We start from the raw sequence: 23,432 nt of genomic DNA, 5'->3' as shown, positions 1-23,432 counted from the left end.
CCCGGCCCGCAGCTCAGATCCCCTTCGCTCAGTCTTTAAGGCAGGTCGGTACAGACCAGGAGCCGGGCCCCGGCACCCAGCTTCCGCGGCAGCGCGTCAAGGCGGTCCTGAGGGTGGAGTCCGTGGCAGTGGCCACGCCTCCCAGAGGCAGAATGGGCGGGGCATGGAAATGAGAACGGGGCTTCAGCCGGGGAACCGCCGTAGGAGAAAGGGATGTAAAAGGTGTCTTTTCCAAGGCAGAGCATCAGATATGCGCGGAGGGGCGCAGCGTTCTGCACAGGCCTGTGACAAAGCGAAGGAGGCAGACGGCGACGGTGTGGTTGGTCACCGTGAGCTAAAGATGGGTAAGGGAGAGGCGGCAGGTGGCGAGGGGCGGCGGGACGGGCGTCGTTTCTCGGCCTTTTGGCTAAGATCAAGTGTAGTATCTGTTCTTATCAGTTTAATACCTGATACGTCCTCTATCCGAGGACAATATATTAAATGCACTTTTGGAGCAGGGACGTGGAACGGGAGCTTGCTCCGTCCAGTCCACGCATCGGCCTGGTATTGCAGTGCCTCCAGGCGCGGTGCACCCCTCCGGGGACAAGAGCGTTGGCGACCCAAGATGAGAGATGGCGGGGACGGGTTGCGGAGTGTTGAGGGGCTGATAGCTGCGCAGGCCTCCGCCCTGTTGCCCGCCCACCCGGCGAGCGGGGATCAGGCCCGCGGGGCGCTGCCGCTTGGCGTGGTCGGCGCTTCGGCCCGCTCTTTGCGTGCGCCGGGAGAGGGAAGCTGCTGCCGAGGTCACGCCCGGCTGCGCTCCCACCTAGGACCTGGGGCCGGTGGGGGGGCTTTGACCTGCTTTCGTCGCCGTCGCCAGGCTCGACACGTCCCTCGTTCCCATCTTTTCTTTCATCAACTGGGGAGGTCCCGTCTGTCCTCTCTCTGCCTCTTCTCCACATGCTCTCTTCCTATTGCTGCGCACACCTGCCTATCCCTACTGCTCTCCTCGGGGGCTTGTCTGTGTCTCTTCTCTCCCACATCGCCTCAGCCTGTACTACCTGGGTGGCGGGAGCACGTGGACTTGCTGCTGATTTCGGCTTCCAGACCCTTCTCCTACCACCCTTAAAAGCCAAACGACAACGCTGGCTCTGCGTCTCCTGGCTTCGGGCTCTACTCCCCCCTCCCCCCCCCCACGGCCCTTCCCGTTGCACTCGGGACGGATTCTGGCTTCTCGGGGTTTCTCTAACGGTACGCCTGTCCTCATGTTTCCTGATTTCAACGTCCACGTACAAAGTACGAGCCCAGCAGGCAGTTCGGTGCCAAGAGCCATGAAGATCCACCCGGACGGAACGCGGGTAAAAATGATGAGCCGGCTGTTCCCGGCGTTGTGGCGTGAAAGCCAAAACACGATTCGTGACACCTGTTAACGACGGCCGGGTAGACTTGAACAAAAACTCAACGGGGGCCACGGTGATAGGTTATAGGGACGCTGCAACGGGATCTTGCAGTGTGGGAAACAGGTTGGACCCTAACCCTAACTCCAACGAGGACGAGTGGTTACAGCCAAGGAAGTGGGGTGGGGGTGGGGGTGGGGGGGGCTGGGGGTGTGTCAGTGGTTGAAAAAGTACTAAGAGGAAAGAAACATCGGGGGGGGGGGGGGGCGGTAAGAGGGATTTCTGCTAGACGGACTCCGACTCCGTAGAATTGTTGCGGAAGGCAAGCCAGGGTGATAAGAGACCAGGAGGGAGGATTTTCACTGAACTGGTTTGGCGGGTTTCTTGCTCAAACTGGATCCTACGAGGACAGAGCGGGAAACCCAAGGTCAAGCCTACTCAGAATGGACCCAGAGGAGCCTGATTCAAGTTTTGGTCAAAGGACAGAGGCTTGGTGGACAGTTCCCAAAAGGAGGGGGCCCATCGCACCACACGGGGCCACGTGGGGAGGCACGCGGGTCAGTCGGGAGTCAGAAGAAGTAAAGGAGAAACGATGTCTCAGGGCCTTTATCGTGGGTAGGGCGTGTGTGGGGGACGGGAGTGGGGGTGGCACGGGAGGTCGGAGGAACGATTGGGTGAGAGCCAGGGTAGGCAAGTCCGAGCAATTTATTTGATTGGTTGGTTTGCATAGGATGGGCCCATTGCAGGCAAGTCGTCTGCTGTCTCCAGAAATGAGCTGGCCTTGGGAAGGGAAGGCTCTCCCTTGGCCAGCCAGGCAGGCCCCCGACATACGACAGCATCATAAAATACAGAAAATAAGAGAGAGAGACTACGGAACAACAATTTGTCGCGTGATTTCAAATAGCTCATAGACAGGACTTGAAGTGTTCCCGACACAAAGAAATGACGAATGTTTGAGATGATGGGTATGCCCTTTACCCTGATTCGATGGGTGCACGTTGTACGCATGTACCCAAATATCACAACATACCCCATGGATGTACACAATCATTACGTGTCGATTAAGAAAACTAAATTTGGTAAGATGGCGGGGGGGGGGGTGGAGAGAGAGAGAGAGAGAGAGAGAGAGAGGAATACAGAAAATTAAATACATGATCCATACAGTTGGTAATAATTTTATGTGACCTTTTTGACTCGGGAAGAGAGCAGGGACATGTACCTCTGAGAGCAAAGCATCTCTCCCCTCCCCCCCAGGTCAGATCCAAATGAGTGTTATCAATTAGGGTTTATTCCTTCAATAAACACTTATTGGATCACGACTATGTGCTAAGACCGAGTGACAGGTGCACAGGTAGAACAAAGACAAGACAGGCCCTACCCTGAGAGAGTTTACTGTCACGGTGGGTCCACACGCCTAGGCCGAGATCCCTCGTTCCTGAAAACGATTTCTTCTCATGACTTGTCGTCAGCAGAATATAACCTCAACTGAGAGCGGGCATTAATGAACATTTCTCCTGCTTCTTGCAAATATTCACATAATGGGATGCAGAAGTACTAACGTTTGATTCTAGGGTGCGGCTGTGGGCCCCGTGGGGGTGTTTCATAGTCCACAGTCCATATTTCTAGAATCTGGAAAAGTCTGAAATCCAAAATATATCTGGCCCTGAGGATCCAGCGTGGGGGTGAGGGAGGATAAACTGTGAGACCTTGTGGAGTGCCTGAGGGAGGCCGAGGAAAAACAAGACTTTGGGAAGAAAACTTGAGGGGCCCTCAGCTCTGGCGGCCGAGGAGAGGAATGTCCAGGGAATGGCTCAAGAGAGGGCCTGGTTGGGTCCGCCCGGCCTCACCTCTTGCCGCACTGTTGGGAGGCACCCTCCCACAAGAAACGCACTTACACGCCACTCGTGCGGAAAAGGGCACTTTTCTTTATGCACTCCAGCTGGCCAGCGTCCGTCTCCCGACGTGCAACCAAGGAAGAACGGCAATTGGAGCCTTGGTCTTCGGGGTTTTGAAAGAGGCACAAACTACATCCCGTTGGCACGCGGGTTTGTCCAGGTGCCCAGAGCAAGCTAGGGAACTAGGTCACAGAAGCCGAGAATGAGCCGTCAGAGCACCCGAGCGTACAACTTTTCACCGTGTGAAACAAAAGACAACTGCATGGGAACAGGAGCCACACACAGTGAACTGTTCCCGTGTAATAGTTCACTGTGTGTGGCTCCTGTTCCCATGCAGTTGTCTTTTGTTTCTATGAGAAGGTGAACGGTTTCTCACGCAGAAGGGTGTGTGTGTGGGGGAGGGGGGTGTTAGTCTGCAGGTCAGACAGGGGCCAAATGGAGTTACTTAGGTTAAGCAAGCAATTCTACAGGAGCAGATAGCGTACGTCAAGAGGGTGTGGGGAGCTCTGTTTCACCACAACGCTGGCCCTCCTCACAGTCTGGCTTTTGGTCCCACTGCTCCACGGTCACCGGTCCTTCAGGGCCATAGTGCCTCCCATTTGTCACTCCCAGGGGCCCTTGTTCTCCATCATCTCCGAGCCGGGCCAGGCCTCGTTGGGTCCGGGGTCCAGAGGGGTGAGAGGGACCGTTCTGATGCGGTTCCACGGTCGGTTCGATTTCGGCCACGTCCAAGGCAGCTACGAGCAGGAGACGCCACGTGAGGATGCGGTGGGTGGCTCAGCTCCCACCGCCTCCCCGGTGTCACACGGGCATGCCGGGTGCTGTCTAGAGCCCGCGGGGAGCCAGACGTCGCCCAGGTCAGAGGAGCCTACAACTGGGGACCCCGAGAACCACGTCCTGCTGCCCCCTGAGGACTTCATTTGTACTGTACATACTTCACATGTACTGTATCTGCTATTACTCAGTTGCAACGCTGTTAAATGATAATGGTTGAAGGCATAATTCTTCTTTTTTAGAAGCATTTGCAGGTAAATAGGCTCTCGTAAAGACAATGTGGTGACCAGGACTCTAAAAAATGAAGCAAAACCTCATGCTCTATGCCTTAACTATATACAATTTTCTGTCTTTGTCCGTTTGGGCTGCTATAACAAAATACTATAGACTGTATAGCTTATAAACAACAGAAATTTATTTTTCACAGCTCTGGAGGCTAGAAAGTCCAAGATCAAGGCGCCTGTAGATTTGATACCTAGCGAAGTCTCATTTTTTGGTTCAAAAATGGTACCTTCTCTCCGTGTCCTCACATGGTGGAAGGGATGAGCAGTCTCTCGTGGACCTCATTTATAAGAGCACTAATCTCATTCATGCGGGTTCTGCCCCCATGACATAGTCACCTCCCAAAAGCCCCACCTCCTAATGCAATCATCATGGGGATCAGAATGTAAACATATGAATTTTAGGGGAACACAAACATTCAGCCCATAGCAAATTTCAATTTTAAAAGATTATTTAAAGCAGGTGACTCTGCTTCTTCTCCCTTCACACAGTTGCTAAAATATAAGCAGTCTTGAAAATATCCTACCCTGCAACAGAGTAGCTAATGAAATGTCATAATACTTCAGAAGAGAGAAAGACCTCACATACTGATTTTTATTTTTATGGACAATATTTACCACTAGGATGTCATAGAGTAAGGATACTATGGTCTTTGGAGTCAAGGTGAGACCTGTGAAAGTTCACTGAGCATTCTTTTTTCTCACCATAATAGTAGATAATACTTATTTTGTATGGTTATGTGAAGATTAGGAAAGATAATGAATGTGTAAATGCATAGGTGGTAAATATTAATTTTTCTCATTTCTTTCATTTTTGTTGTTAATACTTGCCTGATTATTTTCTAAGTGTTAGTTTTGAACTGACCACTCTGAGTGCTGTTTGAAGGGTACAGAACATCTAAATGTTGTTGAACATATTCATGCACAGCAGTGCCATGTCAGTGATGTGCACATTCTTACTAGTGGGACACCACCCAAGACTAGAAGCATAAACATGTTTAGAAAATCTCATACAGGCAGCCTCAAAAAACATTAACAGTGACTACTTTTTAGCTGAAAGAGAAAAAGCTCAGTATATTGAAAGCAACATATATTTTCATCAAATGACAGAAGCCTAACTCTTCTTGGAATTATAACAGGGAACATTGGTGATAGGATTGGTAACGACAGCAACACAAGGAAAGAATGACATTAATAAAGAAATAATTGAAGGAATACATTGCTTGTCATCCATAAAAAAGCATTACTTCTAACATAGTTAAAAATGCAATCAGTCAACACAAGCTAGGACATTCTCCTGGGAGAGATGAGAAAACTACTGTGAGCAATGTGCTAACTGACCTACAGAAGAGTGAACCATTGCTTGAGCTTTGAAACAGAATTCATGAAAGCTTTTTATATCACCATTGATGGTAAAAGCTGCATTCCCAGAAGGCCGCATTCACAGGTGACCAATATAGTAGGTCATTGTAAAAGTTGTGGAGTCTTTCAGTGCCGTCTCTTCTGTCTTACCATAAAAGCTTGAAGAAAGAAAAAAAAAAACAATTCCTGGTTTATTCCCATGAGAATGAACACATAAGTCGAACCTTTAAAAGAGCATTAGGATAAGAATTATTTTCATAATCAGAGAAAATTTATTTAATTTTTTATGCAACAGCAAGGTGAAATTCATGCACAAGTCCTAATGTAACTTAAAAATTTCCCATGAAGAGAATGGTTCTCCAAAGCATCAGATTTTTCGTAAAATTATAAAAGATCATCTTGATTTAAATAAAACATAGTTTATTATCAAAATCATAAGGATCTATTTCTTATTTACAATTTGACAATTTATTGAAAAATGATTAAAATAATCACAACAACTGATTTGTTAAATTTCATAATTGTTCAGTGTACTCTAACTTTATGTCATCTGTTCTGTCATTCTTCCTGTAAATCTGATGATGTACAAGTGGTAAATATGCCTTTATAGAAAAGGAAACGCTCTAGAGAGAAAAAAACCCAATAAATTCATTTCAGTTATTTTACAGTACAGGAGGGAAAGTAAATTATACTTTAAGTTAGAAAAACTATAATTTTAGAAAATGTTTGCTTAGATAATTGCAATTAATATCAAGATTCCAGAAGGTGAAACACTTCCAGTAATGTTTGAATTATAAGGGTATAATCAACCCATTTGTAATAAAGCTGTTCTTTTGATTATGCAACAAAGGGAGTAAATTTAAGGCAGGTTCATCACCTTATGTGAAACTTTAAATTATCAATAATTGGGTAGAGGTGAATGAGTTTCCAGTGCTCATTCAGAATTTTTAAGATGGTAGTTTTGATTCCCTACTGTTCCCAGGAGACCCATGCTGGGCCTTCAGAGTCTATCCTGATTAGTTTTTGCTTATGGAAACTTCATCAATCTCTAAGCCACGTATTAAAAAGAGCCCTATACACACTAAGTTTACTGATGGACATAAGACCCTCATAGGCCATAGGCCATTCACTTCAGATCGTAAGTTAAACTTGTGCCTGATTATCTTTCACACTCTAATTTTTGTGCCTTAAAATATTAATTATATTGTGATAGTATCTGGATATAACTACTTGTTTTCAGAATGATTGTTTCTTTTTTCTTAGTGTTGATATTTTACATTTCAAAATTACTATTTAGCTAAGTTTAAATAAGCTCTGTTTATACTTAATAACTATGCTGAGTGCTGTCATAATAGACAATGCTATTTTTTCACCAGCAAATAGAAGAACAAATATGTTCTTCTAAGAATCTATCTCAAAATCATCTTCTAACTCATTCTTTGTCTTAGTTATATTTTGAGGGTGAGAGAGAGAGAGAGAGAGAGCTATTTGGAATTTCTCTTCTTCAGCTACAAATACAAGATCAATAATCTGATATTTATATTAGAATTCACAGGCTATTAGAAAAGACTCTCATGAATTGTATGTATATGCTTCCTGTATCCCTTACTAAATAACAGTTCTTAGAGTTTCTTTTTGTTCTCTATATTTACTTAAATATAAATCCATATTCATATTTACAAAGTTGGATGGTTAGATCTTAAAACAATTGAAGCTGGAAAATGCCATTTGGGAGGTGGTAAATGGTTTCTGAATTTCAAAGCTGAAGAGGAAATTTAATCTGAGATTAAACTTCTTTTGTCATGGGAGGGACCAGTTTTGTATGCAGTTTAACTAACCAGATGTAAAGCAAGTACCTAATCTCATGGTACTTGGGAAACCCAGAACCAGGGAAGTTATGAAAATACAGACACTTCAGACTAAAATGCTGAATTGGATGTATACTTATTAAACATATGCCCTAAAAAAAAATCCAACATACGTATTTTCCCTTAAATATGGCTTTTGGCTAGACTCTGAAAATTAACGTCTGCCATACACAGACAGGCCAGACTGATTCTCTCTCTCTCTCCCCTTCTCTTTCTCTTTTCTCCAAGTGTTTGTTCACTGATGACCAGAAGATTAGAAGGATGTGCAAACATAATCTTCTCCTAAAAATATAGAAAAGACTGTGAAGAGGAACTGGTTATGACTTTTATATGATGCTTTCCAAACTTTAGGAAAGGTGCCCCCCGCTTGACTAGCATTTGGGTAGGCAGGAGACAAACCTGTCTTGGACTGGAGTGTTAGATTGAGGGGGGCAGGAAGGACATACTCTAGAAGAACTTTAGTTGGGAAGAGGTAGGTCGACATCTACAATATGTTGGCAAATAAAAGACTAAGGAGAACTGGTAGAGGGGCTAAGGAGAACACGTAACCCCCTGTGAAGGGACTAATGGAGAGTTATGTGCTTTCTTCTGCACTACAGTGATCTTCCACTTGCCTATGGCTTCCTCCTGGTCTTAGCTGTACTTTGGATGTCTAAGGGCTGGCAATGTACATACTGGAGAAGAAACAACACAGAGAGGGTGATGGTGTCACATGTATGCATTCCTCAGTGTGTTCTCAGTGCTGGCAGAAACTGTAGAACAAAGGATGGAGATTTAAACTACTGTTATTTGTTCAAAAAGGAAGAGTAACTCCAGAAGGCTGGAGAAAATGGGCTCATCTGGATGACATTAAGATTTAAGGAATGTATGACCATCATCATCACTACTGTCATCAATAATAATAATACCTGCAATTTGGAGAGTGCAGTCTATTTTTGAAAGTACTTCTCCCTAGTACCATCTTACCTGCTTTTTACCTTAGACTTCAACTATACAGCATAGTTGGGAAATATCTGTTTCACAGGAAACCAGTCTAATAATAAAACAAGACACCCCACATTTAATCCCTTTCAGAAACTTTGGTGGCCAAAAACCATATGCTACTTCTATTACTAATAATAATGATAATAAAAACAATAAGAAGAAGGAGGAGGAGGAGGATGTACAGTTAATGAGTTTACACTATGGCCAAGAACGTTATTTTATGTCTATTTTTTTCTTTACATTTATTTTCTCAGACATAAATACAAAATACACAAATATACATACATAAAATGCACAAATATACATCATACAAAAATACACACATACAAAATACATTACATTTATTTTCTCATCTAATCCTCCCAATAACACTAATAACCTTCATCATACAGATATGGGAGCGGAGGCATAAATAGGTTAAATAACTTATTCTAAGAGGTGGAGGGGGATTTGATCCAAACCATTGAACTAAAGGCACATCTTGCTTAGCCTCTTCTCCATAGGATACCAGCTCACTCATGCTCTCAAGGAAGTTTTAGAAATATTTCCCATGAATTAAGAGTTGGTTGAAAAATATTTATATAATCTCTGATTTAAGTTGTATTGCAGAGGAAAACACTTCCTGCTTGTTTTATATTTATCCTATTTATAGTCACTAAGTATTTATAATATTTGTAAGTGTTGATATATTTAAATGCCATGTCATATACTTTGAAAGTGCAATATATTTTTGTTATTTGGTTTAAAATTCATCACAGAAGTCATTTTTCTCCCAAGAAATGTCTGAGTACATTAACTTAAAAGATGATATCGGTGAGCTGATAGTATGCATATTTTAAGTAAAATGTTCAACTGTGTTTAATGTGCATTTGTGAGAAGTGGCTGTACATTCATGGTGCTATGAAGAGCTAAGCTTGCTTATCATTCTCTTCCTAACCAGCAAACTATTCCTTCTTTGCAAGCTGTCAGTTGCCTGATATAAGAAAGAAAAAAGAGAATATTTTATAAATGAAGGTTTCTAATGTGTAAACACAGTCCCATAAATGAAAATAAAATTTATCTTTTTTGGGTATAGGCCTTTTATTGCAAGTGAGATATTTGACTGAAGAGAGAAAAAAATGTTACAATTTGTTGTACTACTCTGCCTTGATTACATAATGGAAATCCAATTATGATTGAAAAGGTAGAAAATATTAAGGGACATCATATTATTTTTCAGGTATTAACAGTAAGCACTATCATAAGCTTTGTGTAGCTGCAGGGCTGACTTGAAAAGAGTTTGTAAATGCACCAGAAGTTTATGCAGGTTTGACAATTAAGGAAGAAAATAAGGAAAAGTACAGAAAAGGCAAAAAGGGATGGGATTAAAAGAAGCTGAGAATGATGTATTACATGAGCAGATATTAAAATTAAATAAAATAGAGGTGCCCTGATTTAAATTTATTCAGGAAATCAGAAATAACTGCTAGTTATATGACATAATTGACCACAAAAATATAGATATTGAAAGCTGCTTATCCATTCAGAATACAATAAATGATGCCTTTGACTCAGGTGCACGGGTGCAGGAGAAGCCCAGAAGTGAATTGGAAGGTGTGAATCAGTATTATTGTGGTGCTGCCTGCTACCATGAAGAAGGAAAACCCATGGGTCATAGAAAGTATTTTGTGAAGTAGCAAATGCAAGTGTCCTAAGAAAGAGTATTTAAATCTTCTTTTTGTTAATCTTCTTTTTGGTTAATGCTCATAGCCATCAAATGGAAAGATAGAACTAGAACTAAATCAGTTTAACAAGGTAATCACCAGGGACCCAGTAAATCAACACTTTCCACTAACAACTCTTAATATAAAAGGAATAAATTCCCCAATCAAAAGACACAGACTGGCTGACTGGATTAAAAAGGAGGACCCAACTATATGCTGCCTTCGAGAGTCCCACTTCACCTATAAAGACTCACATAGACTAATAGTGAAAGGACGGAAAAAGATTTACCACGCAAACAGAAATGAAAAACGAGTTGGAGTAGCTATTCTTATATCTGATTGGGAAGCAGGCTTGGAAGCAGACCGTTTTCAGATGTAGAACCTTTTATAGAAGGAGGTGAAAGAGCTTGAGAAATGTTCTAGGTTCTGATGTCTTTAAAAAGTGAAAGCCGTCTTTCTCAATGTGTGGGTAGAAAGCAGCTGTATTAGAATCAACTGAAATGTTTGTTAAAAAGTCTAGTCTGTTCCCAAACTAGACTTAAGCAAACAGAGTGCTCAGGGGGTAGGCTTAGGAAACTACAGTCATTTAAGGAAAATCTTTCCAAGTGATTCTTATACACTTTAAGCAAGAGTTATCTTGTTAAAGAATATTTAAATGGAAGGAATTCTCACAGAACAGAATTCTGAGTGTGATAGTATATCTGTTGCAAGAGAGAAGTGGAAGAAAGAGGAAAGGAAACTCTTTACCCTTGGATGTTTAAAATAGATAAGGGTTTTTTTCATCAGTGGAAACTCAGAACATCTTGAAGAGGATTTATCACTAGCTAATCATAGGAGGATTCAGGTAAGAAGGCCCAGGAAGTGCAGGTAGAAGAGGTCTTGTCAACTCTAGAAGGTCGTGGCATTGGTGATCACTTCACACCAAGAGGTCAGGAAGGTATTAGATGGAAGATAGGTGTAGTCCTTCCACAGTGCCTGCATTCCTGGACTTGCATTTTAAAAAATATAAATGAAGTCTTGGTAACTTACATTTTCTCAGGGCGACTCATTTCTGCTGAAGCAAGTGGGAATACATTATACGTTGGGATAAAAATTTCTGATACAACTCTAGACACTGAATGTTCTGAAATAAAATTAAGGGATCGGCTGGGTATGGGGTAGAGGGGAGGGACCAGTGACAATTTCAATTCTGCTGGTTTTGTGATACTTGGAGAGAATAAAAGTATGAGAACAAAACAGCAGGGTATGTCCATGGTAGTGAACGAAATAAAGAGTAGGGTTCAGTATATACTTGGTGAAAACCACAAAAAGTATATTTGGAAGAACTATAAAACTCTGTCTCTTGTTTTTAATCTGAATTTGATGAAGGGAAGAAAAACCCCTAATACAACTGCCATACAAGACTGCAAATAGAGGACAAAACGTGAGAATTAGATAAGTAAGAAATATGGCAAGACAAAAATTCCATAATTTTTAAATGGGTATAACAGGGAATAATACTTCTGGTTCCAGGTATCTTGATATTAAAAGCTCTCAATATAACTGATTACCAAAGCAATCTGAAATGTTTTATACGTGAATTCACAATGTTATAATAGGCATATCCAAGACCTCAGCTGAGACTTGATATGATATGGCATTAAAAGAAAATAAATTTAATCAAAACAAAGCAATAGTTTGTAGAACATGGACAAATAACTCCTTATGTAAATTACAAAACTGTCATGGAACCAAGTTATAAGAGAATTCAGCTAATTTAACCAATCTTGTAAACATTAGCCTTTCAGAGTAAACCACACTCTTTAAAACAAAATTCAAATTTTTCCCTAATGTATTTATTGTTAATGTATTCTTGCATCTTATTCCAGCATTTTTCTTACAATTTTTACATTCTGATTTAACATAGACTGTTAGACTGCATGTTTCATTAAAATTATACAACATTTTTCTGTATCATTATAACTTTTAATAAGTGATACTTTAATGATTATGTAATATTATGGATGATCCATAAATGTACTTAATTAATCATAAGTTGTTGGGCATTTATTTTCTTTTGAATTTTTTTCCTACCATAAGACTGTGGTGAAGAGGCCTCATTAAGATAGAATTCTAGAAAAATAGCAATGGGGTCAAAGGATATAAACACTTTTTAGTTTCTGGAAACAATCTGCACAATTATTTTCCAAAAATGTTGTTTCAATTGACAGTCTCACCAACTGTTTGTGTCTATCACAATGTACCTTCTCAAGCACTAAATCTTATACTATTAATAATTATTATTTTACTCTTTTTTTTTTTTTTGTGACTGGTAAGGGGCTCTCAACCCTTGGCTTGGTGTCGCCTGCACCACACTCAGCCAGTGAGTGCACCGGCCATCCCTTTACAGGATCCAAACCTGCGGCCTCGGCGCTCCCAGCACCGCACTCTTCCGAGTGAGCCATGGGTTCGGCCCTTATTTTACTAATTTGAGGGGCAAATGGTATATGACTATAGTCTTAATGTACAGCCTTTGATTTCTGTTGAGGTTTAAATGTTTATTAACTATTTTATTTCTTTGTTTATGTGTATATATGTATATGTGTGTAAAGTTATTTCTTATTGTTTATTAGCTATAAAAGACTTAGTTCTTTTTCCTTCTCTATTTATATGTACTCATTACATGGTTAAGTCTCCGTCTATGTTTTGTCACCCAGTTTGGTTTGTAGTGTTCTTTGGAACCTCTAGTGTTTTGGCAAGTGTACAGCACCTAACTTTGATTTTCTGTGCTGTTGTATATTTCCTGGTTTTCATCTATTATATTGGCTGTTTTATGATAATTTTAGGGGAAGGTGCAAAGGGCCAGGTTTTTACGAACACAAAGGTGCTTCATTCAATAGTGAGTTTTAAAAATATTCTTGAGTTTTTTCTGTGGGCCCCCAAGAACAAGGTGTTCTTCATTAGAGAAATTTTGCATCCTGAGATGTGGAGGAATCTCATCTGGATCTGGCTCTTTGGGGATATTTGTAAGACTTAGCATCCTAAAACATCTCTGCTTTCAAACTTCTTACATCATATTTGTGCATACCAAAAATAAAGCCTGTCCCTTTAGTAGGGATAGTCTTACAGAAAAGATTGTTGTAGACATCATCAGAAAATACCATATAGTTCTTCGGGTGTTTTCTTGTTGTTATTTTATTTTATTTTATTTTATTTGACTTTATTCTTAGCAGTGTTCAATAATTTTTCAAATTCATACTCTGATTTTATAGTTAAACAGATCTCGTTATTCATTCTGCCTGAATTAACCAGCTGTTACTAAGAACTATTTATGGCTTAGATTTGATACACACTAGGATTTTTTATTTAAACAAAGTAAATTTTGCTGGTTATGTATACACCCAAAGTTCTGATCCATTATATGCTATGGATTATTTTATATACCCACCAAAAAAATCCCAAAAGGAGTACTCCTAAGAACTGCTTTTTCTCTTATTTCATGTGATGAATATGGTTCTTTATTTCTTTAGCCTTTCTTTTTCAATAATGAAACCTATCTAGTTTTCTCTGTGAACAGCTTTTCTTGTCTTTCATAGTTTTTAATATCAAGTAGTCACTTTTTAATTTTTTTCTAGGTAGTATTAAATTTCCCATTGATTTCTTTTTCAACCTAAGTGTTAGCTAGGAATGTATCTCAGTTTCCAAGTAATTTTCTTGCCAAGTTTTTATTATTTATTTCTATATTTATTGGATTATGATCAGAGAATGTGATTTCTGCTTTGAAAATGTGTTTAAGTTTTCTTTGTGGACAAGTCCATACTGATTTTCATAAAAGTTCCATTCTTATGCCAATTTTTTTATTATTTGTTCTAGAGATGTGAGTATGTATGCCTATTAATTTTTTTCTTGATTATTTTATTTTTGTATTATTAAACTCCTCTGCAGTCTTTTTGTTTTTAGTTTACTAGAGTTATTTAATTCTGACTGAAGCAGATTAAAGACTCCAGGGATGTTTTTATCTGGTTCTCCTGGAATCTCTTGAATATTTGCATTTTCTGGTTAGCTCCTTAGTGTGTTCTATATGGGTTTGTTACTGTTATATTGTCTTTTAAATGTTGCCTTTTATCATTACAGTATTTTTCTAAATACCTTATTGTGTTTCAAGCAATTGCAGCACATATTTTTGGATGGTCTATCATCATCTGTTTCAATTATCTGTATAAATTGGAAGGTTCATGGCTCATCACTGTTTTAGCCCTTATTTGTTTTTGCCGGTGTGAGGTTTGGTTCCACTTCATTTGTGTTAGGTGAAGTACGCAGGCACGTATTTCCCTAAGCTCTGTTATGTGTTTCACAACTTCTCAGTCTTCTTGCAAATTCTCGAGTATATATTTATGCTGTGACAGATGAATGGCATCGTGGCCGGGTATAGGATTGTTGAATTAAGCTGTTTTTTTCTTAGCAGTATTCCACCATTTTCTAGCTTTTAGAGTGGCCTTAAGTGTCATCATGTCAATACGATATTTATTTCTTTGAAGTTAACTTTTCTCTGTTTAAATACTTGTAGGTATTTTTAATTCTTAACTTCACAAATTTTACCACACTATGCTGACATCAGTCAGGACTGAGACCTGTAGACACAGTCTGTTTTCAATGCAGAAATTTTATTCTTCTGTCGTTGATTTACTTCCCATCCTTTATTTGTTACTTTATCTTTTTATGGAAATATAGTAACCACATTTCAGTATTCTAGAATCTATCCTTCAAGCCTTTTACATTTTCTAGGATGATTTCATCATTTTACATTTTGAGGTATTTTGTCCACTCTTTCTTTTTGGCTCCATGTCTGGGCTTAATAGTGGGCATACTTAACCTCCTAAATTGTGTAGTAGAGAAATTGTGTTTCATTTTTTTATGGAACAGAAACTCCTCAGTATTATTATTTTTTTCACATTGCTGTCTTTTTCCTTATGGTAGCAGAATTCTAAGGTGGTTCCCGTGATGGTTGATGTTGGGTGTCAACTTGACTGGATTAAGAGATGCCCACACAGCTGATCAAGCATTAGCTATTCTGCTGAAAGGGAAACCTGGGTGGTTTTGCTTTTGAGTAGAATGATTGGGCTTCCTCAGTTGTGTCTGTGAGGGTATTTTCAGAGGAGACTGATGTGTGAGTCAGTGGACTGTGACCCATATGGAACAAAAAAGGTGGAAGAAAGGCAAATTGGAGCTCTCTCTTCCAGAAGCAGGACACCCTTCTTCTCCTGCCCTTGGACATCAGAACTCCAGGTCATCTGGTTTTTGTAATCTGGGACTTGCACCCAGAGCCTCCCCAGCTCTCAGGCATTGAGCTTCAGTCTGAGAGTTATACCATCAGCTTCCTTGGTTCTGAGGCCTTTGGATTTGGACTGAGTCACATTACCAGACTCTGGTTTTCCAGCTTGCAGACAACTTCTCAGCCTCCACAATAGAGAGAGCCAATTTTCCGAATAAACTATACATCCTATAGTTTCTGTCTCCCTGGAGAATCCTGACTAAAACAGTCCCCAAGATTCTTTCCTCCTGGTGCACATACCCAGGATAATCCCCTTGCCTTGGTGCAGGTGGCTGGGATTGTTACCCCTTTATTAGTTTATGTTCTCCCAAGATTATGATACATTATTCTTCTGCTGGCCTTGTAGAGGTAAGCTGCCATGTTATAAGAGGGCTAGGTAGCTAGGATTAGAGGCTATTATCTTAGGAGCCGAGATGATTTCATCAGTTTACACGTTGAGATATTTCTTCCATTTGACTCCTAGCCAATAGCCAACCAGAAAATGAGAATCTGTCATACAACTGCAAGGAACTAAATCCTGACAACAACTCGAATGAGCTGGGTAGAGGATCCTGAACTCAGATGAGAGCGCATCCCTGGCTAACACTTTGATTTCAGCTTGGTAAGATGCTGAGCAGAGAACCCAGCTAAGCTGTGCCCAGACTCCTGTGAAATCATAAATTAGTTTAAGTGCTAACTTTGTGATAATTTGTTATATAGCAAAAGAAAATGAAGACACCTCTTCAGTAGTTAGGTGGATTGACTTTTTTCTTTTTTCTCTTTCTTTCTTTTTTTTTTTTCTTTTTTCTTTTTCCTTTATTTTGCTAATAAGACCCCTTAGATGAGATGTGAGTTTTTGCCTGTCTCGGGATCTCTGGTCTGGTTGTTAGAGTAGCTCAGGTAAGGAGTGGATGGCAGAAGCAGGCAGAGTTCCTGTCTCCACCATTGCACCCAGAGTATACTTTCTGTTTCCCAGAATTCTCTCTCATTTTTTCAGCCTCTGGATGGAAAGGACTCAATTTACAAGTTTGATTCTGTGTCCAGGCTCACATCAGCTCACAAAGGAGAAAGCTGCACACCACTTCTCTCCTACAAAGACCAAGATCTTGTTGCATTCATTTTCTCTCTTCCCTAACAACATTTGGTCTAGAAAAGGCAGATTAACATTTGGACTGGCATGTTGCCATTTTTTTCCAGAATTCTCTGCCAGGGGTCTCTTCTCTGTGGTTTTGTAGGGAAGGAAAAATAATTTTCTCTCTGCCTTTCTAAGTTGTCAGCTAGGGCCCCAGCAACAAAAGTCAGATTAACAAGAGAAAAAGAAACAGAAGTTTATTTATGTATATTTCATATATACAAGGGAGAAAACTCAAAAAGTAACTGAGAGGTGGCTTAGAATTCCAGCTTATACAGCATCTTCAACAAACAGCAGTGCATTTTTAAAGATGTGAAAAACAAAGGAGAAGGACCTTGAGTCTCTAGGGGTGGCAAAAAAAAAAAAAAACTAGGTAAGGCAAATACGATGGATAACTAGTGGTAGATAAAGACCGGTGAGTAGTTATGTGGATTCCTCTGGTGCCATCTCCAGGCTGGTAATGGTATAAATTGTGGTGATTAAATTTGTCCTCCCTGGTAGAAAGGACAAGAGGAACACCTTTGTAAATTTACGTCCTGCTTTTAGGCAAATAGGCAGAGGGCAGAGAGCTTTCCTTGTATCTGGTTTTTCTCAATTGCCTCCAGCTCAAAATAATCCTTATGTCAATATGGCATACTTTGGGGTGGTCTATTCTACTACCTTCACTTTAAAGTGAGGATTTTAATTTTCTTGATAAAACACTGCTATTAGTAAAAACAAAAAGACCATAACATATGTATATTTACTTATGTATACATTAGCCTAAGAGCATGGACTCTGGGCTCAGATTGCCCAAATTCCTCCACTTACTGAATACATGAACTTATAAGTTAAATCATTTTTTAGGGCCTCAGCTTACATACTGATTCAATAAAGATGATAATAGGATCTACTTTATAGGTTATCTTGAGGATTAAGAGAGTTAACATATGTAAAGTGCTTAGAACAAGAACTAGCACATGTACAAACTTAATAAATATCATCATTATTATAAAATGTATGCTAAAATATATTACAAAAGATGAATTAATCATTTAGTCATTACTTGATTATATTTTATTTGTTAATGTACAAAAACATTGAGCTCAATGACAGAATATTAAATTTTAGGGAGAGTAATATGTTGAATATGTTAGGATTACTATTGTTTGTTTTTTCATAATATGACTGATAAAGAGCCAGTATTTGTAATAAAAGAAATGTCAGTTTTTCCGTTTTCTTGGTGTTTGCTTGTGGTTTCATTATTAGTGTTACTTCAATCCTAGTGTTTGCAGGAATTTTCCTAGCCACTGGTCTTCTTTGTGAGGGCTAGATTGGTTTCAACCTAATAATTTAATCTGCAGGCACAAGTAGACTACAATATCTTGCAGACTCTGAAAGCAACATCACTCCTGAGGGTACTGCTGTCAAACCCTCCATGTTGTAGATCTCTCAATATTTCCTCATAGACTGAGGGTGAGTACCAAAATCATCTTTGTGGATTAAATGTTACTAAACTTTTGTTTCTTGGGTTAGAGATAAAAACATATATGAAATCACGCTCTAATATTTCATTTTTTGCCCTAATGAGTACACACCTCACTTTTGAGACCACTAATCTAAAGTACTTCTTATGTAATTATCAAGTATTTTATTAAGCACATGTCTGTGCTAGATGATGCACTCACATAGTAAAATGTCATCTTGCAGCATAGATGCAGAAACTGAAAACTTATTAAAAGAGTTATTTGTGTTTATTTACAGTGAAAAATGAAATGCTTTTCCTTAGCTTAGTTTTTTAATGGCATATTTAGTTGTCGTATTGGATTGTTACAGGGTTATTACAGGTAATTCTACTTTACTGAGTACTTACATGCAAAGCACATGCTAGATGCTTCAAAAGCTACCTCATTTAATTCTGTTGGTAGTTTTGATGGTTGTTTTGGGTATTTTGTGAAGCAGGTTCACTGTGCACTGGTTACCATTTCAGCACACTGCATCTTGGACTGCAGTTTCTACTACTAGCCCAAATCTGGTGAGACGAAACACTTACACACACAATAAGTTACATGAAGCAAATTTGTTACTTACAATAGGCAGCAAGGGACAGTAGAAGCCTAGAATTCAAGGCAAGCTGGTCCCCCAAGGCTCAGGAGAGCTGCCCAGGGCAGATGGAATCTCATCTGCATGGCAGCTGAGGGACCCAGGAAAGCAACCCAGTCTAAGTTTTATACCCAGGGGCACCATGGATTGCTGTGTGAAAGCATTGAAGGGCCTCTTGTTTCTAGGAGGGCCTGGATCAGAGCCTGGATGGTTCTGACCAGCTCTTTCATATCTCAGGATATTGCATTCCGAGCACATTCTATGGTTATTCTTGAGAATTATAAGCAAGAAGAAGAGAGAACTGGGTTTGTCCAAGGCCACCCAGAAAACTGTCCTGCCTAAAATAGGTTTTTACTCATTTCAAAGATAAGAAAACTGAAGGTCAGAGATGTAGGAAATGTGCTGAAACTCACAAATCTAGTAAGTGGCATAGGTGAGATTCAAGCCACACCTTACTGGACACAGATTCTTCCCTCTAAATCATCACGTTATATCAGAGGGTTTCCATGGTTTTAATAGCAAGTGGAAAGGGCTAGAACTATGTGATGGTTATCTTACTAAATCTACCTGATACAGTAATTGTCTCATAATCGATATTTGTAAAATGAAACCAGAAAGTAAAAAAGAGATTAAACACTGGGTTGGTGTTGGGTAGAAAGCTACCATGGATCTTGAAAAGGCATGAAATTAGCGATTTGGACATTCAAATGGTAGTAAGATTGGTAACAATCAGTCTCCATCTGAAATGCCTAAAGTTGCTGACTATGTCATTGAAACTTGAGGCCATTTTTTTCCTTCATGATAATTTGGCTTCTCAAACCTTCCCCAAACCTTTTCAAACCATTTATGTAAATACTACATAGAAAGTGTTACAATATTTTTTTCTTCCAGGAAGTGTTCTTTGTTTCATAGAACTGTCACTTCTATTTGTTTTTATTACTTGTTAGATGCCCTAGACCACCTCAAGAATTGGCTGATGGAAGGGATGGGTGGAGAAATTCACACTTCCACTTGAAAATTTTTTTGAGCAGGAGACACTCAGAGGTTTAGGGATTCTTTATTTACTCAACAAACATTTATTAATAAACAACTACTATGTGTCAGGCACCTAACTAGGCAGAAAGCTTTTGGCAGAGGCCCTGCTCTAGAAAGCATAATACATTCTCCAAGGAATAAAGCTATTGAACAAGCAATTGGATGTGTTATGGAGTACAGTGCACATTTGCCAGGAAGGTAAAAAAAGAAAAAAAAAATTATGAAGATGGAGTAGAAGAGCATTCTGCATGAGAAATAGGAGCATGTACAATGGTGAGAAGAAAAAATTCAAAAACAAAACCTGAACGATCCAGAAGCTCAAAGAAGGCCACATGTAAAGAGCAAGGGGAGGGTGTCAGAAAGTGACGCTAGAGTGGTAGCCGGGAGGCTGACCACCCGGGGCCTCCTGGGCCTGTGAAGGGATGCAAACTTATTTCCGAGGGAAACGAGAAAATGCTGAAGAGCTGATTTGAAGTTGGGGATTGACGTAACCAGGTTTACATCTCTTGGATGGGACAGCAGTGAATGGATTGCAGAGGGTGAGAGCGGAAAGGGCTCAATGGAAGACTCTTGCTGTGCACCAGGCAAAAGATGAGATTGACTTGAATTAGTATGAGGCAGGGGACGTGAACATAATGGGCGGCTTCAGGAGATAGAGATGGTGGTGGGGACACTGTGAGGCAGAAGAGGAACAGGTGGAAGATGGCCCCGGGTTCTGGCTTTAAGTATGCTGGCAGAAGGGCAAGTTTTGGGGGGAAAGATAATGAGGTCAGTTCATCTGAACTTCCTCTAAAGCATCCAAGTGGAGAGGTAACGTGGACTGTTGGAAATATGGGCAAGGAGCTCAACTTGGAATTTGCCAACATACAGATGTAATTGAGGCCCTGGGCATAGACTGGAGAGAGTATGAACGGAGGAGAGAGGAGATTGTAGGGTGAGAACTCTGATTAAGTGGAGTGAGATGAGCCCAGAAAAAGAAGGACACTAAAATTGGAGAGTATTCCAAGAAAGAACAAAATCATCAGCTGTACCAGATATTTCCAAGCAGTCAGAAAAGATAAGTTAAAAAAAAAAATATGGACCAAACAAAAGATGAGTATTGAAAACTTCCGCTGGGTTGAGTAAGACGGTAGGCACTCACGGACTTAGTAGAAGTTTGGTGGGACTGCCGGGGCTAAAGCCACACTGGAGCGGGCTCACACAGGAGGGGGACATGAGGAGATGGAGGGAATTACAGTAGAGATTTGACTAAAGGCAGAGGTGGGCGAGAGTGATCACTGGACAGAAACTAAAAATGGCATTGGAGGAGGCTTTAATTTTGATGTGTGTGTGTGTGTGTGTGTGTGTGTGTGTGTTTCTGTGTGTGTAAACTGCAAAAGACTCAGGCATACGTAAATGCTGATAAGAAGAAATAAGTAGAGGAAGGTATTTTTACTTCAGTGATGTTTAAGATCACACAGCTATCTACTGATAGAGCTGGGATTAGCAGTTCTAGTCTGGGGATTCTGGTTATTTTTCTTTACTGTCCTAGGATTAAATTATGAACTTGGATTAAATACTCAAAAAATATTTTTATACATATTGAATTATGAAAGAGGTAGAAACTACAGGAATAGCCACCAGGTCAATATTGCAGCTGGAAAAGTTATTACAAAGTTATAAGCATATTTTTATCTGTCAGCTTGTTCCAAAGGGTAAAACCACAAGCTTACTGAGTTATTGCTTTGTGAGGAGGGATAGACAGAGCTGGTGATATGCACAAAGCACCTGCATCAGTCTGGCTGAGATTTTGGCAGGAGACCCAGCTTCAAGCTATCTTTGTTATTATTGTTTTTGTCTTCACTTTTTGCATAGAGTTTGGGGTTTGAAGTGACAGAGGCATGTCAGGCCCATTCCTGACCACCTCCTTCCTAGCTATCAATATCCTAAAAGAGGAACAATTGCTAATCGTAATGGTCAGAAGTCCAGAATATTCACTGAATTATGTTTTCCTAGTGAGTAAAGGTTTTCATATTAAAGACATATAGTCAGTCTCTTTTCCATAGGTCTTTGTCCATGGGGACTTGATGAAATGTTAGAGGGCTATACTAAATAGTTCTTACCAATGTCCTTCCTCTACCCAGCCTGCCACAGATTATCAGGGCCTGGCAGCAGTTATCAATAAAATAATAAATGAATTTCATTTAGCTACAGGCTTTTTGTGTAATCATTCTTTGAAACCCCATGGCAGGGGACAGAAAGGGCTATAGATGATTCATAGGGCAAGATTTGGGCTTTCCCCAGTCTCTGGCAGTATTTGTGGCCCTTTAACTAGTCCTACTAACAATAGCGCTGATGAACTCTTTCAATATGTTTATCCAAAATATCACTTTTAATAAGTCACCACGTGTGGGAGATTGTTTACAAAAATGGGTGCAATTTTCTACCCTTACCTATATCTAGGCCTGAGACCTCACAGCTCCTCCCATCACAGGGCAGAGTCTCTCTCCTAAATCTCTCCACTCCTAAACCAGGGCTGGCTCAGCTGATAGACTTTAGTGGAAGTGATAGGTAGTATGGGCAACTCCATGCCCAGGCTTCACGAGGCCCTAAGTGCTTTTGATTGATTTCTTAGGAGGCCATGTGAATAAGCCCAAGCTAGTCTGCAGGGTGATGAGAGACCAATCACCAGGGCCACACAAGCTCAGTTGTCCCAGCTGGGGTCCAGACATGGAGAGAGCCCAGCCAAGATCAGCATAGCTACCAGCCTAACTTACAGCTGACCACAACTCATGAACGTGTCCTGCCATGACCAGATGAACAGCTCAACTGAGCACAACCAAAATTACCAACACTCACAATTCTGAGCCAAATAAGTGGTTATTTATTTATTTATTTATTTATTTTAGTGACTAAGTTTTGGTATGATTTGTGACTCAGTCATAGATAAGTGAAAAACCGTTCTGTTTTGTTCTATCCCTCTATGCTAATCATATCTAACTTCGTCCAAGAGTTGTCATCACTGGGGATGGTAGGTAAGTTACTAAGTGACTATATTCTCATTAGGTTGTGCTGGGCACTTAACAATGCAATTTACCCACAGATGTTTTAAGAGCTTAAATGTAGCTGGCATCTCAGAAATTCTGATTCAAATAAGCAACTACACTCATTTAAAATCATATTACTTGGGCCGAGCCTGTGGCGCACTTGGTAGAGTGCTGCGCTGGCAGCGCCGCGACGCTCCCGCCGCGGGTTCGGATCCTATATAGGACTGACCGGTGCACTCACTGGCTGAGTGCCGGTCACGAAAAAACGACAAAAAAAAAAAAATAAATAAAATAAAATAAAATAAAATCATATTACTTATCACACCAGTTGTTTGCATGTAATATGCTTCTAGTCACAATACAGATATTATAAACCATGGATATTATTATTAGAAACCACAGGGTGTGGCCTACAGGAAATAGCATATTTTTCCTTGTCTTAATTTACACTATAATCAGTACATTTAAATCACAGAGTGAATCCAGAATATCAATCTGTTTAGTATATTTCCATTTAATTCACTAACAGCATAAAATATATGTGCATTTGGCAGTTAAAATGAAAAAATAATGAGGCACTTAGAGAAATTAGATTACTACATTATAATATAATAAGAATTTAAT

At 40.1% G+C, this 23,432-nt stretch overlaps 1 non-coding gene across 1 annotated transcript; it reads left to right on the top strand.

Moving 5' to 3' along the window:
- Positions 1 to 386: 386 nt before the first annotated feature.
- On the top strand, positions 387 to 577 carry LOC134365272 (U2 spliceosomal RNA). Its single transcript, XR_010021984.1, has one exon. It is a non-coding gene; the product is annotated as a U2 spliceosomal RNA (small nuclear RNA).
- The last annotated feature ends 22,855 nt before the right edge of the window (positions 578 to 23,432 follow it).

The sequence above is a fragment of the Cynocephalus volans genome, chromosome 16, assembly GCF_027409185.1.
Source record: "Cynocephalus volans isolate mCynVol1 chromosome 16, mCynVol1.pri, whole genome shotgun sequence".
NCBI lineage: Eukaryota > Metazoa > Chordata > Mammalia > Dermoptera > Cynocephalidae > Cynocephalus > Cynocephalus volans.
This window is presented reverse-complemented; position numbering and strand designations above follow the sequence as displayed.